The sequence below is a fragment of the Tursiops truncatus genome, chromosome 6, assembly GCF_011762595.2.
Source record: "Tursiops truncatus isolate mTurTru1 chromosome 6, mTurTru1.mat.Y, whole genome shotgun sequence".
Taxonomy (NCBI): Eukaryota; Metazoa; Chordata; class Mammalia; order Artiodactyla; family Delphinidae; genus Tursiops; species Tursiops truncatus.
The window spans coordinates 105,815,041-105,832,422 of NC_047039.1; the positions used below are offsets into that span (position 1 = coordinate 105,815,041).

General features: G+C 41.2%; 1 protein-coding gene across 8 annotated transcripts in view; it reads right to left on the reverse strand.

Moving 5' to 3' along the window:
• Positions 1-16,646, reverse strand: part of MAPKAP1 (MAPK associated protein 1) — a 229,755-nt gene extending 213,109 nt beyond the window's left edge. For 3 of the 8 annotated variants that reach the window (XM_019949238.3, XM_019949241.3, XM_019949237.3), the window contains exon 1: positions 16,395-16,645. The gene's annotated coding sequence lies outside the window, so the exon portion shown is untranslated. Of the gene's footprint in view, positions 1-16,394 lie in introns of all 8 variants that reach the window. The other 5 variants (XM_033858596.2, XM_019949242.3, XM_033858597.2 and 2 more) reach the window with 3 other exon arrangements.
• Between the last annotated feature and the right edge of the window lie 736 nt (positions 16,647-17,382).

The window sequence follows — 17,382 nt, forward strand, 5'->3', positions numbered from 1 at the left end:
TTCAAATTTTTTAATGCCAAGGATGCTGCTAAACATCATACAATGCACAGGACAGCACCCACAACAAAGACTTATACCCCCCAAAATGTCAATAGCAATAATGCGGAGGTTGAGAAACCTTGCAGTGATGTGTTGTTTGAAGCCACTAAATCTGTGGTAATTTCCAACCCCCGAATGGTTTCATTAATACCAAGATTAATACATACATATACAACTTTGCTACTAAAATCTATGCTCAAATCTTCGAAGGTGCTAAACAAAGTTCAACTCCTAGCATCTGTTTTCTGAAATTTTCTCCTACCCTATGGAGAACCACAGCTCAAATTGCTACAATAAAGACAAGTTACATTCCTCCAAACTTATAACTTGATCTGAAGACTGTCACCTGGCCTCCTCCTACTCATTCTTCTAAATCCAGCTCAATGTTCAATTCTCTTGGGAAACCTCCCTGATGAATCCCACAGACCAGGTTAGCTGCTCCCATGTGGTCCCACTGTACTGCACTTCATCACTACTTCTACCAAATAATTAATCCAGCACATTGCCTGTTAGTAATAGGTGCTAAGTGTTTGTTGAATTTATTCATTCAACAAATACTTGTTGAATGCCTCCTGTGTGCCAGGCACTATTCTAGATGCAGAGTACAGCAGAAAACAAAGCAGAAAGTCCTGCCCTCATGGAGTTCACATTCTAATGAAGGAGACAAACAAAATAGAGAATTAAATTATACAATAAGTTAGAAATGCTATGGAGAAAAGTAGCACAGAAAAGAGAGCTAAGGCATGCTAGGTAGGTGGAGCCACAGCTGCAATTGTAAATAAAATAGTCAAGGGATGCTTCACTGAGAAGGTGACATTTGAGAGTTAACCCTTGAATATGAAAGAACAAGCCATATGGATTTCTGAGGGAAGCGTGTTGCCAAGCAGGGGGAGTATGCCTGGCACTAAGTATCAAGGAGCCTAGCAAAGAAGCAAGTAGTAGAGGATGAGGTCTGAAGAGTGGGGAAAAGTGAGTAGAGCCTTACAGGCAATTCTAAGCACTTTGCTTTAATTACAAGTAGAAAGGAGAATCACCGGAAGACTGTGAACAGCAATATGATCTAACTCACATTTTAAAAAGTATCTCTCTGGGGACTTCCCCGGTGGCGCAGTGGTTAAGACTCTGAGCTCCCAATGCAGGGGGGCCTGGGTTCAATCCCTGGTCGAGGTACTAGATCCCACATGCATGCCACAACTAAGTTTGCATGCCGCAAGTAAGGAGCCCTCGAGCCACAACTAAAGGAGCCCGCAAGCAGCAACTAAGGGGCCCACCTGCTGCAACTAAGACCCAGCGCAACCAAATAAATAAATAAATAAATATTTTTTTAAATAATAAAAAATAAAAGTATCTCTCTGGCTGCTTTGTTAAGGAATGAATAAATGAATGAATGAATAAACAAACTAATCACACTTAAAAAAAAATAATGACTGTCTGTATGTTGGTTTTCTCTTCTAAACTCTCAACTCCTTAAGCACACTGTCTTAATCATCACTGTACTGCCAGTTTCTAGTAGAAAGTGGCTGGCATCCAGCAAGGGCTCAGTGTGCAATAAACAGACAAAACAAATCTTTCCTGTTCCCGAAGGGTGGCGCCATGATTTTCAAAAACAAAAAAGGGCCCTTATCCATGGTGCTGGTGCAGTAGATAGTCTCCTGCTACAGTCTAAGATTTATTTTCCTTTTACTGTCTCCTCAATATTTGAAGTTTGCTTAAGCAAGTAGAAGAATTCAATAGTTATGCTTCCACTTACCTGGCTCTCAGGTTAACCACATCATCAATTGAGGGAAGCAACACAGTTTATTGCAAGCACCACTCAGGAAACCTGACTTCCAATTCCCTAATTACCAGGGACCTAATTACATGGCATTGGACAAGTTACCTCTTTACAACTCTTTAAACCTGTTTTACACATCAGTCCATTTTTTGCATCTGTTAAATGGGGAGGATGAACTATAAGAAGGGCCTTTTCAGCTCTCAAATTCTATTCCAATCACATGCGAGGTGGAGGAGGTGGAGGAGGAGGATGTAATCGCGTGTTCACCCAGGGTTCAAGTAAAAAGGTTTGCGTGTTTTTGCTTCATACTGTTTTCCCTCAAAGGCCAGAAGAATTCCACTGCATGTTTTACTTATATCATGGTGCCGTGGTTCACACTCTAAGGACAGAGGTATGAGGAATTCCTTTTTTGACAAAGATTTTAATAGCATCAAGATTTTGGCAGCAAACCCTCTCAAAGGTAAACCACACTGACTGATTTGAGTGAGCACTATTGTCTAAAAAATGCTATTATGTATGGAAACTGGTTCCTAGAACTACAAGCATTGAAGTTAGTAAACACATCTGGAATTCCAGGCTACTGCCTGTAGCCTGCCTAGGGACTAGCTATGGGATGATTTCAAGTGAGTTAGGTGCCTCTGCCTCTGTTCCCTCAGCAGTGAAATATTCATAATCTATGTGCTACTTATCCACCTCATAGGGATACTTACAAAAAGTAAAAAAGCACTATTCAAATCCAAGATGCAATATTCTTGACTCTTCCTGCTCTAGCTACATTTTTTTGGAGGGAAAATAAGCTGTCAACTATCAAACTCATTTATTCAACTCCTAATGAAGGAAGGGCAGCATAAAATAATCTCAACAGATATTTTATTCTAAACAGATAACCCCCAAACTATTTTTCTGTGACTGTGAAAGGTGCTTTCTACTTTCATTTGAATGGCACTTTCATAACCTCACTAAATGGTAACTGTTATTATTATTAACAAAACTGCACTAACTTTGCCAAGTATTTTTTATATCTCCTAGATTACCTTTTTAAAAAAAACTATTACCAGATGGATCAAACATGAGGATAGAGCAGCAGGACTGGCTTCATTCTGCCTGTAATGTTATACAGTTAGGGGGGGAATGTTTCACAAAATACACTTTAAGTAGAATAATTAATTCTCTGATTCCAGAAGGCTGCTTATTTACACTTACATCACTTACAAAACTGTTAGAGGTGGACTCTATTACTATTTATGTTTTACAAATCAGTAAACTGAGGCACAGACTTGCCCAAGGCCCCATAACTAGTGAGAAGTAGAGCCAAGATAAAACCTAGGCAGCCTGGCTCCACAACCCCTGCTTGGAACAGCTATTATATGCTGCCTCGAATTTCCAGGTTAAGTCCATTTCATCACACGTTGAATCCTCTTCTCTCACTAGTCTAGATATGGGTTGGACTTACCTGTTCATTCAAGAAATTCAACAAGTGTGAATACCTACTACATGCTGGGAATTAGGAGTATAAAGTAACAAGTCATAGTCCCTATCCGCAAAAGGCTTACAGTCAAGCAAGAAGAAAAGTACAAAAATGGCCACAATAAAGGATGAGAGCAATGCTGGAGGATTCTATATAACAATGTACTATGGAAACACAAAGGAAAGCTATCTAAAGGAAACTGGATACTCAGACAAGGCTACACAGAGGTGACTAAGATCAAGGTAATGGAAGTGATCACTTCCAACTTAGTCACCTTAAGATAGGGGCAAGAGGGAGCAGGCAATTAAATAGTCTATAATGCTGGCTCCTTGTTCAATAATGTTTAAAATAAAATGTGCTCCCGATCTGTCCTATGAACTGCAGATTAACATCAGGCCATGCATAGGTTACTGCAGTAGCAGGGAGAAGATAACTAACCTTTGGAGTGGGGGAAGTGGAGGGAATCAGGAAGGTTGGGAAAAGGGACACAGGAGAAACTAAGAGCATCAGACTGCCTAGGTTCAAATCTGGACTCAGCCACTCACTCACCATGGGACCTAGGGAAAGTAACAATTTCTGTGCCTCCGCTTCCTCATCTATAAATAAATGGGAACAATTTTGGTGCCTATCTCATAGGATTATTGTGAGGACTGAAAGAAATCATATATGTTATGTGTGTATAAAAGCACCAGGCCCATGGTAAGCACTATACAAATGTTTACTATTACTGTTATTGCAATTATTCCCTGGTCTAAAATGAATCTTCAAAGATGATTCATTCATCCAGCTTTTTTCAAAGAGAAAAGGCACTAAAATAACATATAGCAGAACATGTAGTTAGCAACTAAAACTACCAGGAGTTCAAAGCTGCTGTTTAGGTTAGCATTTCAGAGAGACTGCTCTGGCAGTTGCACAGAAAATTAATCTGATGGACAAGACACAAGATTAGTTATGAAGCTGTAACTATAGCTCAGGGAAGAGATGATGAAATCCAAAGTAAGGCACTGAAAGATAGGCCTATGAACTTAAGAAACAGTTTTAAAAACTATTTAGGAGATAAAATTGGTAGAACTTGGTGACTGAGTGGATGTGGAGGGTTAAGGAGAAGGCGAAAGTTTACGGCTTGTATGGCAGCACCAACAAATGAAACTGAACTGAAAAGTAGGAACAGCTTAACAGGGAGAGGGGAAATGAGGAACTATGTTTCAGACGCAATGAGCTTGATATGTCTATGGATTACCCAAACAGAAATCCATCATGATACAAACCTAACAGCCCAGGAGAAAGGTCTGAGCAAATCTGGGACAACATATAACTGACACATGAAGGACAGGCAAACCTGAAGCCTAGGAGAAAGATCTGAGCAAATTTGGAAGACATTAACATATAAATGACAGATGAAGCCATGGATGTGAATGAGCTTACCCAGGGAAAATATGCAAGGAAACGAGCAGTAACCTAGTGACAAAACCCAAGGAACAGTAAAACGGTCCTCTCTCAGTATATGCAGGTTCGGCATCCGCAGATTCAACCAACTGCAGATTGAATTTGGTTGGTTGGGTGAATGCACAGATGCAGAACCCAGGATATGGAAGGCCGACTGTACTATGCCATTTTACATGAGGGACTTGAGCATCTGTGAATTTTGGTATCCTCTGGGTCCTGGAACCGATACCCTGCAAATACAGGAGGATGACTGTAGTTAAAGGATGAGCCAAGGAAAAGAAACCCCCCAAAATCTCCAAAAATCAACTCAACCTTTGCCTAGATTCTAAAGTTAGGATCTGTGCTGTGGAAATTCACAAATATCTAAGCAGTTACAGTGGTCCCTCAGTAAACCTGGGGGATTGTTTCCAGGACCACCGCAGATACTAAAATCTGTGGATGCTCAAGTCCCATAGTTGGCCCTCCCTCCTCCGCATCCATGGTTCCACATCCACAGATCCAACCAATCACAGATCCTGTCGTACTGTATTTATTGAAAAAAAAAATCCACATGTAAGTGGACTGGTGCAGTTCAAACCCATGTTGTTCAAAGTTCAACTGTACTTTCTTCACTGGCTTTTCCCTCTCCCTGCATGTCCTAGTAAGAAGTTCCAACTACTGGATTGTGGAGTCCTTGAGAAGAAAGAACTAGAAGCCTTATTTGGCTTCCTGTCACTAACATCCAATATAAGGCCTGGTACACATATGCTTGTAGAGTGAATGTAGTTGAAGAGATAAAATTGGAGAATTTCCCATTCATCAAGACAAAAGGGCTCATGGAATGCCTAGGGTTGCTTCCAGCCCAGACCAGAGCAATAGAAAGCCTGAAGAAAGTGAAAGCAGAAAGGCGGCAGACCTTATACACTGCTGGAGGGAATGTAAAATGGTGCAGCCACCTGTGAAAACAATTTGTCAGTTCCTCAACTGTTAAACAGAGTTACCTTATTACCCAGTAATCCACTCCAAGGTAATACACCCAATAGAATTGAAAACATATGCTCACACAAAAACTTGTACAAGAATGTCCGCAGGAGTATTATTCATAATAGCCAGAGTGGGAACAACCCAAACCTCCATCAACTGATGAACAGATAGGCAAAATGTGGTACTTCCATACAATGGGATATTATTCAGCAATAAAAAGAAATAAAGTACTGGACTTCCCTGGTGGCACAGTGGTTAAGAATCCGCCTGCCAATGCAGGGGACATGGGTTCGAGCCCTGGTCCAGGAAGATCCCACATGCCGCAGAGCAACTAAGCCCGTACGCCACAACTACTGAGACTGTGCTCTAGAGCCCGCGATCCACAACTACTGAGCCCTCGTGCCACAACTACTGAAGCCCGTGCGCCTAGAGCCCGTGCTCCGCAGCAAGAGAAGCCACCGCAATGAGAAGCCTGCGTACCACAACGAAGAGTAGCCCCCACTCACAGCAACTAGAGAAAGCCTGCATGCAGCAGCAAAGACCCAACGCAGCCAAAAATAAATATATAAATAAATTTATTTAGAAAAAAAGAAATGAAGTACTGATATATGCTACAATATGGATGAACCTTGACAACATTATGCTGAGAAGCCAGACACAAAAAGCCACATATTGTGTGACTCCATTGATATAAAAGGTTCAGAATAGGCAAATCCATAGATACAGGAAGTAGATTAATGATTGCCAGTGGCTAGCGGAGGGAGAAATGAGGAGTGAGTGCTAATGGGTATGGGGTTTCTTTGGGGGTGATAAACCATTAAAGTGTACACTTTTAAAAGGGTAAATGTTATGATACACGAGTTATATCTCAATTTTAAAAGGGGGTGGGGTAGAAACACAGAGAGGCTACAATCCATGCTGCACCCTAGAATTTCTTCTAGTTCAGGTGATTCCGACACAAGGATACCAACAAATCACTTAATTGAACAGTACTGGTGACAGTAACCATAAAATTTTTTTAAACAATTTGTAATACAAGTTGATTACATCAAAGAGATGTCAAATTCCTCACCCAAGAATCAGAGATTTCAAGACTTTTCCCCTGGGGAAAGGAGGAGAACTTTCTGTACATTAGTGACCTTGTGGGGAGGTAGCCGATCTACATTTCTAATTGGGGGAGATTGAAGCCTAGTGCCAGAAAACACAACAGAACTTGTGACTTTGTTGAAGCAAGCACTCCTACACTGAGCAGCTTCTCCTACCAAAGCACCAGACACTGCTTTAATCCACCCCAGAGCTGGGCCTGGGAAGTCACAGAGTTTACACAATGCCTCTATCAGCAACCTACTGAGCTACTGGTCCTTGGGGAGTAATTCTCCTCTTCACTTTGGAATAAACAAAGGGAGGGGGACACAACAAGGAAGACAACATGGCATGACAGATAACATAAAGGCTTTGGAAAGCTCGTGTGTGCTCCCAATTCTACCACCCAGTAGCTGAGAAAACTGGCAAAGTCACAATTCTTCTGGATCTCAGTAAGACATCTCATACCTCACAAAGCTGCTCTCACAAGGTAGGGCCCAACAGTGACACTCAAATATTAGTATTCTCCCCAATTCACCAAAAGGAAAACTAGTTGCTAGTACTGTATATTTGGGGGTCATATTGGAAAATAAGACTCATGGACCTCTTCTCTATGAGGTACTTAAACACATATTCTCATACTTAAAATTAGGAAACAAATAGAACGTCCAAATTTGAATCCTTGACTCCTTTCTGTGAAGCCTACCGCCATTTAATTACCAATACTATGCATCTCTTCTCTCTCTAGATTTCATTCATTCTCTTTCTCTCCATTATCCAATCCCATCTTCTCTCACCTAGGCTATAGCAATTGCTTCCTAACTTGTCTTAAGACCCTTCAATAACGTCCCAAACTCTTTAATATAACTGAACTTGCTTCCTCTGCAGCCCCATCTTCCATTTATCCCCTTTGTTCTTTCTACTCTAGCCATTCTCAACTTTTAGTGTTCTTCCAGCCTTTAAAACCGTTCTCTCCTTCCACCTGGCTTAAACATCACTTTCTCCTTCACCCTTCAGCTCCCAATTTAGACAGCACCTGCCTGGAAGGTTTGACCTTATCAAGTCTAGGGTAGGTACTCCTCCATACTCACCTTGACTCTCATTACTCTAACACTTCTCACACTAGGCTTTACTCCTCAAACTACGCTGCACTTCCATTACTAGACTGCAAATCCCACGAGCACTGGGTCCGTGCCTGTAGTTTTCATTGCTCGATTCCCAGACATATGTCTAATGCCCAATATACATTCAGCTAATGCTGACTGAATAAGTGAATGACTGCAGTTAAGCAAAAAACTTAACTGACTAAATAGAACATTTTGCATGTAATATTTTCTTCATATAAAATATTTTTTTAATTTTGAAGAAAATTACAGATACAGCCAAATCCAATTTTTCATAACAACCATGGGGAAAAGGGCTCAAGCACACATGTACTTTCTACAACTTTAACCACTAATACTAAATATAATCAAAAGGAGGTAAACTACTACCCCAGGGGGAATGGTACTCCTAACATTGTTCAGTTTTAGGACTTAAATCTCCTTAACTGGAAAGAGTGGTAAAGGTATATATAATGCAAATTACAAACATTATTGTCAAATCTTGCACTGGAGTAAAAATAACCGGAAATTTTTTTTTGCCAGCCCACTTCTCCCCCCCAAAAAAGAATGTCCACATACTTGATAGAAACACCACTTAACTCCAAATAGCTCACCAAGTGAAGGTTACTGTGAAATACTTCAAATTCCATAAGCACTCAGGACTGCAAAGACTGTGGGAAGAGAATGTTCCAAGCACCAACTAATGATCAGAAGGTACAAATGAAATAAACCCTGATGCATGATGACTATCTAAGGAAGTCTAAACTGAAGACTGAATATATTTGTTCTGAAATCATTAACCAAGCTTCAGCTTCTGAAATACATTAAAAATACTTAACACATTTTATGTCTCAAGTACAAGTGACAGAGATTTATTATTAAAGGTAACTAGTTTCCCTCGCCTAGTTTAGATATATATAAATCTCTATCACATTTCAGACTTCATTTTTGTATTTTGGATTTTTTCTTAATACCAACAATTTCAATTCTTATCATGTGCTTGTTCCCTATGCTAATGAGAACACTAGTTATAACAGCTCAGAATTTTTATTATCATTTTGGGGATGTGACCACCTTTTTTATTCTGTTCATATTTTAACTCAGCAACTTTAATCCTGCGATCAAAGCTTCATTAGCTTGTAAACAAACTGTTTCTCAGGTAAACTGAATTGCCCCACATCAGTATCTTAAGCAAATAAATAAGCACAAAAAAGGCAGAGATTATAAATTAGGGCAGACAAATCTGTATCTAGCCCCACGCCAGTAAAGAGCACTCTATCAATACAGTGAAATGCTAATCTCCTAATTAACAACCTAATTAGGTAATTATGGCTTTGCAGAGGGATGCCGAAATGAAATATGACAACATGGTCACCTCTTTATATGGCACCTGTGGGCCTTTTCAGCTGTCATTGCAAAGAGTGCAATATCAATTTGAACAGATGACAAAGTGCTGTCATTTTTCATTCTGATAATATACAGAATGCTTTGGACAGAAGCAGTTTACAAAATGAAACATCTTGCCTGGTATTTTCCTAATTTAAATATGCTCAAATACTTGGTTAAATTTTTGCATGCTTTTGTATATATGAGAATTACCATGCATATTTAAAAAAAAACCTAGACATCATGCTTAACGGTACAAGCTGAAACTACTGCAATTTCATTTAGGAAGTATATAATTAGAAAAGAGTAAAAGACACAATTCTTCATGACATTTTAATATTCATACATCCTGAATACTGCTATCACAAAAAGTAAAATTCAAACTTTGATCTTTAATTTTTTTCTTACAAAATTTTTCAAAAGTGAGATAGAAATTCACACTTACACTTTTCCATACCAAAAAAGCACTTACCAAGATACAAATATTCAACTCACAAAAAAAGCTCTATATACCAATGACCAGCCTTATGAATAATAGGCATGTACTCTTTCTGAAAGACAGAGCTGTCACAGGGCTACTCACTGACCCACTGGCCACTAAAGAGGTGATGGTAGCACTGGGACACTGGTACCACCTACACAAATATGACTCTTCTTTCAAGATATTTTTGAGGAGGAGAGGAGAACCTCAACATCATGTATGTCAAGATACAGGAAACCATATCCTAAGTGTAAAACAACTGAGGTTAAAACTAACTTGAAAATACAATCCTATTGGGTTAGCCAAAAAGTTCTTTCGGTTTTTAAGTAAAAATAAAAGATATTTTTCATTTTCACCAAGAATTTTATTGAATAACGTATTCACTGTTTTGTTTCACTACCTTCTGCCATTTTTCAGGCAACTGCATAATTCCATCTTCCCAAAACTTTTTATCTTTTTGAGCAAAGAACTGTTCCAGGTGCCTTTTACGGTCTTCCAGGGAACTGAAATTTTTTCCATTAAGAGGATTTTGTAAAGACCAAAGTAAATGGAAATCCAAAGGCGCAATGTCTGGTGAATATGGCAGATGAATCAGAACTTCCCAGCCAAGCTGTAACCGTTTTTGCCTGGTCATCAAAGAAACATGCGGTCTTGCGTTATCCTGATGGAAGATTATGCATTTTCTGTTGACTAATTCTGTATGCTTTCTGGCGAGTGTTGCTTTCAGTTGGTCTAATCTGGAGCAGTACTTGTTGGAGTTAATCGTTTGGTTTTCCAGAAGGAGCTCGTAAGAGAGGACTCGCTTTCAATACCACCATATACACAACATCACCTTCTTTGGATGAAGACCGGCTTTTGGTGTGGTTGGTGGGGGTTCATCTCGCTTGCCCCATGATCTCTTCCGTTCCACACTATTGTACAGTATCTACTTTTCATCGCCCATCACAATTTGTTTTAAAAACGGAATATTTTCATTACGTTTAAGTAGAAAATTGCATGCGGAAATATGGTCACGAAGGTTTTTTTCGCCTTAGGTGGAACCCAAACATTAAAGTGATGAACATAACCAAGCTGGTGCAAATGATTTTCAACGCTTGATGTGGATATTTTGAGTATGTCGGCTATCTCCCATGTGGTATAACGTTGATTGTTCTCAATGAATGTCTCAATTTGATCGTTATCAACTTCAAATGGTCTACCTGACGGTGGTGCATCCTCCAGCGAGAAATCTCCAGAATGAAACTTCGCAAACCGCTTTTGACACGTTCGATCAGTCACAGCATCTTCTTCATACACTGCACAAATCTTTTTTTGCGTTTCAGTTGCATTTTCACCTTTCTTGAAATAATAAAGCATAATATGCCGAAAATGTTGCTTTTTATCTTCCATCTTCAATATTAAAATGGCTACACAAAAATTCACCAATTTTAAGTTTTTTCTTAAATGCACGCTGATATGATAGCTGTCACAATACAATCTAACAAAATTGTTTCGAATGAAGTTAAAGACAACTAAGTGCTACTACAGCCATCGTACAGAAAAACCAAATGAACTTTTTGGCCAACCCAATATAACTTCAGATCACCTGTATCAGGGAAAACTTTTTGGTCAAAATGATGTGCACTAGCTCTACCCATATTTCTCAATTACAAGTTAATTAAAAGGATTTTTTTATTGAAAAGTAATTTATGTTTATCAGAGAGTATTTTGGAAAACAAAAAAGAGCATAAAGACCTATAATCTAACCACCTGTTTTTTTCTTTGTGTGTTTGACATTAATTGAGATCATACTTTAGTTTTATATCCTTCTTTCACTTCATATTATATGATGAGCATATTAAGTCACTAAAATTCTTCTAAAACATCTAAAATGCTTGTACAATATTTCCATTCTATGGCTTTTCCATTTCTCTTACCTCTTTGTTGACTACTAAAGTTGTTTCTAATTTTTGCTATTATAAATACTTCCACAGTGAACACCTTTGAACATGAATATTTTTCTACATTTCTGATTTTTTTTTAACAAAGATTCTTGATTTAAAAAAAAAAAACAAACCCTAGGGTTCCCCTGGTGGCGCAGTGGTTGAGAGTTCGCCTGCCAATGCAGGGGACATGGGTTCGTGCCCGGGTCCGGGAAGATCCCACATGCCGCGGAGCGGCTGGGCCCGTGAGCCATGGCCGCTGAGCCTGCGCGTCCGGAGCCTGTGCTCCGCAACAGGAGAGGCCACAACAATGAGAGGCCCACGTACCGCAAAAAAAAAAAAAAAAAGAAAAAAAAAAGAGAGAAGCAGCATTTTAGATCTGAACTGTTCTCCACTGGAGTCTGCCAGTAATCAGTTGTGCAGCTTTAAGCATGTCAATTAGAATCAGAAAGCTTGGCATCCTGAAAAGACCTCACCAAGCCTTCAATCGTGCTCCCTCATTATCATCCAGATGGCAAAAAAGATACAAAGATACTTGTAAGTGACTTGACCAAAACCAGAAGGCTGTTAGTGGCATACCTGCATTCAGAATTCAAGTCCCTCTCAGTCTAGTGCACTTTCTACTAAACTGTAATTCACTGGGCACCAATTTCTTCATCTCAAGAGGTTATGATAACCCCCCTTGTTCACTTCATGTACTGTAGAGGGTACCAAAGGAAACAAGAGATCTGGCAGCATTTAAAGTGCTAAGGGCACAAAAGTATTACAAGGTCATCATCACCTCATCCAAACCCCATCCCTCCAGAAATTCAGCCTGATCATACAGTAAAAGCATTTACCCTGCCACTTCCCCAAAGATATCAGTATGAGTCAAATACAACACCCCCTCACTCTAGCAATTTACCAGTAGATTTCTGATCAATAATCACAACAGGCATTGTACCTCCTGCTTTGAACAGTGGGTATCAAAATTTCAGTGAGCAGGTAGGTCAGAGTTCACAATCAGGCAGCCTAAGACTGTACACAGCCCACAAATGTGTTTTGGTCTACATGATAATTTTTTTAAGGGCAGTTTTTTAAACTAAATACATTAAAATCCAGATTTCCAGCATCTCCTGAAAACAATCGGAAGATCTAGAGATACTGGGTCCACTTCCTCACACGGCGACAAGCAACTGGAGCTGAGTAGTGACTGCTGCCTTCAGACTGACTGGTCATGGCCCTCCAGTTCACAAGATCTGTCCTACTCTTTATATTACATCATGGGCATTTGAGTTGGAGACTCCTCAGGTAGAGTTCAAAAGAGAACTAAATTAATAAATATTTGTTTACTCTTTTGGCCAACTTTTTTTTTTTTTTTTGCATTATCAACTCACTAGCTGTATGACTCTTGGGTAACACACTTAACCACTAAGGCTTAGGCTACTCGTGTTAAATTGGTAATACCCTAGCTCACAGAATCATAAAGACTGAAGGAAATAAGGTATACAGAAACATTTAACGATGACTGTAAGCACTCAATTACTTTAACACAAGCTAAAATGTGCTAACTTTTGAGTGAAAAACTTCAAACTCACAGAAAACACAAGGTCAGGGTACCTCCCATAAGAGAAACAATGTAATGTGACCGAATTCTTTGTCATAATAATTTGACATCTATTGCTGCGTCCTTAACAATAAGGCCTACACATCAAAATAACAGATTTACAGCAAATTCAGCTGAAGCATATATAATCTACTGAACTGCAGTAGTTTCTAAAGTCTTCAGTTATGAGTCAATAAGCAAAACAAACACCCCACTTAAGTATATATATTTAACGAGACAGATGAGGTGATGAGTTCCTTGAGCGCAGAAGCCATGTTCATTCCTCATTATTCCTACTGCCCAGCATGGTGATGGGCACGTTGAAGCTAGGGCTCAAGGGCTAGCTCCTCTCCGAAGCCACAAAGACACAACATGGCGTAGTACCAAAGAGTGGAGTTACCAAAGTCTGGCAGATAATCCTCTCTACTCTCAGCTCCAACAACTGCATAAACTAAAGGAATTCATTTAACCTCTGTGCTCTAGTTTCCTCATCTGTAAAATCAGAATGGTAATAACACCATCCTGTAGAGGAATGAATGAGAATGCATTTAACACAATGCTGGCACACAGTAAGTGCTCATTAGCTACCATTATCAGTGTTTCCTCCTTTGTGCTCCACAGTAACCTGTGGGGACTGCTATCTTAGTACCTACTATGCTTTGCTATGGTTCACCTGCACAAACATGTCTGCCCCATGGGAGTGTCAACAACCTCAGGGTGGGGACCTGGTTATACTCCTTTTTGTATCCCTGGGTCTAACATTTTCCCTGGCACAGCCGAATGAATCACAGATCTTCAAGGTATTTATTAACAGGAAAGGTTATGAGCAGAAACGGGAAGTGACCTCTCTTGCCCAACACACACGCCCTGACTCTGACCCCCTCCTGACCCTCCAACTTTACTTCCCAGTATTCCCACTGAAAGAAGCAATGGTTTGATTTATTCAGGCTGGTCTACTCACTACTCTAAAACCATGCCGCAGGCATTGCATCTTTGCATCTTACAGCTATTTTCAGGGGAACCTTGCCACAAATCAGGCCCTTTACCCACATTAGCTCACAACACTTCATGAAGTCTCTATCATCCCCCATCTCAAACTATACTTGAAGGAAATGATACTTAGAATTAAGAAACTTGCCAAAGGTCACATATCTAGTAAGAGGAAGGACCAAGAATTGAAGCCAGCATCCATGGTTGTTCTCTACAGAACGTCTGGTCCACCCATTCAACGTTGAGCTGACCCACCTACTACCTTCTTGCCTTGGAAGATTAAGGTCTTCTCTACATTTAAAGGACTATCTGACATTCATATTGACATTGATATTTTTTCTCTTGTATACCTGTTTCAATATGTATTTGCATACAGAGAGCTATGGTGTGAGAAAAGAAAAACACATAATGGAAAAGGCACAGATGTAGGCATAAGACAGACCTGGGTTTGAATCCTGGCTGTCTCATACCAGATGTGTAATTTATCCTGAGCCTTCCTAATCTATGAATTGAGGTTAAAATGATTAAACAAGAGAAACCTAATATAATCTCCAGTATAGTAAATAACAAAGCTTAGTTAACCCCACATTATGAAACATTACCTGGACATAGTACACTCCTCAAAAGTGAATAACGCCCCCTCTTCTGTGCTACCACTGGATCACAGAAAGAACTCTCCCGCAGTGTACATACCATTCTGTGTTCGAATTATTTCCTTATCTCACTCACTAAATTGAGCAGACAAGAACTGAGTCTTATTTATCTCTACATTGTCTAGCATGGTACCTGGTATATATCCATACTCAGTAGATGTTTGCTAAGTGAAATAATTGTAGATATAATAATGAGTGTTTATAGGATTCTAGAAAAGAAATCATTTCCAGCTGAGATTGCCCTGAACTGGTTGAGGGAAGGCCAATTTCAGCTGGGCCGTGGTAACATCTCAATAGGTGGGAACAGAAAAGGAGAAATCTAGGCAGAGAGAAAGTCCTACAAAAAAACAACGAACAAAGGAAACAACAAAGGCATCTAGGTCCTACTTAACCAGAGTAAAGGATCTGGGTAGGGGGCCTTTCGAAGCGTAGCTGGAAAGTTAGCCAGGAGCCAGGAGGTGTAGAGGAATGTGAGTACACTCAGGCATCACAGGAGATGAAGGAAGGTATGAACACAAAGCTGAATGGGAAAGGGGCCGCCTGCATGCCTCACAGGCCCCAGCAACTTTGCAAATGTGTAAACTGAAAAAGATAAAACAAATATCAATACTTCATCAACAACTCTTTCAGCGTTTACTGAGCATCTTGTGCGAGCTCACAGAATATGAAGAATAAAACATGGTGCCTTCTTTTCTGCTGTTTTAAATTAGGAATCTACCCCTTCTGCTTGTCAAAATATTGATAGAATGAGAACGTTGACTTTGCTTTAACCGACGTTTGTAAACACCTGTCTCCATTTGACTGTTCACACATGGGGAAGTTTTGAACTTTGCTGGGTTTGGTTTATAACATGATGCTTTTGCACAGTGCCAGGTATTGGGAGAGGCTTCAAAAATCACTTCATTCAGAATGAAAATTGAGCCAATCTCTGAGTCAACTTTTGGGTCTCCGGTTAAAGTAATACTCTTGCTTAAACTAAAATGATTTTTTTTTTCCCCAGCCTTAAACAGATTTGGAAGACTCTATGCCACTCCCATAAACAAAAGGCTGAATCAAAGTTCCAGCAGCACTCTGGCTAGAAAAAAACAGTTCTGCGAGGCTGTTTACCCCTTTGGGGCAAAGGAGCTAAGGGGAGCTGGGAAACAGGGACTGCACAGACAATGCTTTAAAAACTTGATTTTCTCGTTATGAAGATTAAGACACCTAGATGTTGCCGAGGGTACAGCCAGAAACTGCCAGAGTCAACAGTACCCTCCCCAAACCCCAATTCTACCAAGTCCACTAGTTTCTACTCCCCCAAATCACACACCCAGCTGTCAGGCTCATAGCTGCCTCCACGAAAGGGCCAGAAAACGGATGCTCAAGGGAGACCAGAGCAAGGGCCAGACAGGCTGCCCGCTGGGCAGCGCCGAGCGCGGGGGAGTGAGGAAGGCCGCCAGGCTCCTCGGGTGGGCTGGCGGAGGTAGCGAGCGAAGGAGCTAGAGGCTGGGGCAACCTTTACCTGAAGCTGCTGCCACACTACGGGCCGGGTCGGCCCTGGGACACGTTCCTGAGGGGATGGCTCGGCTCCCCCGCGCCTCCCGGCCCCTGCCCGAGCTCCGCACTCTCGGAATCCTCGGGGACTGGCGCTCCTCCCGGCCGGCTCAGCAGCCGCTTTCCGGGCTCGCCTTCATGCCCCTGCCGCTCACCGCCGCTCGCCAGCTGAGCAGCAGCCCTGTTGGCCCCGAGCCCCGCCACGACCCGGAACCGCACTCCGCGCACCGGAAGTCCCTGACCGGGAAGAAGCCGTTGGCTGGGGACGTAGCGCGCAAGCCCCAGAGCCAAGAGCAAGGAGGGAAGCCCTCACGGGGGGGCGGGGCCGAACGGGAGGCCGTGCGCGTGCGCACCACTTCCCCGCCTCCGGCCAAGGCCTGGGTGGGAGGTGAGCTGGGAGTCTGGCAATGTACGTTGACCTCCGGGTTTGGGTTGGGTAGAAATCAGCGTCAGCCTTCTCCTTCGAATTTCTTCCTCTCTCTCCCTGCTTCCACGGAAAAAAGCCTTTGGTTCCTCCAGAAATGAGTGATGAGGAAGACCTGGGTTTAAATGCCAACTCTAACCTGCTGTGTATCCTAGGACAAGACACCTCCCTTCTCTGACCCATCCATACAGTGGTTCCAATTTTAAGTATTGCTGTGAGAATCGAATGGGATGATGCTCTAAAAACACTCAGCACAGTGCCAGACACTTAATAAACTTAGTAAATGTTAGTCATTCTTATCTGTAAAATGGAGATAATTATCTTCCCAGAACTGCAGGGAGCTTTCCATGAGATATGTGGACCCGACGCAAACAGGAGCTCATTGTTGGTGATCTCTCTCCCTCTCTCAGGGAATCAGTGGGAGAAACTAGTGTGAAGGGGAAAGAAGGACTCGAGCAGTGCAATGATATCCCTCCTACCTGAGAGGTAGTCTGGAACGTCTCTCTTAAAAATGCACCTTAGCAAAAGAAAG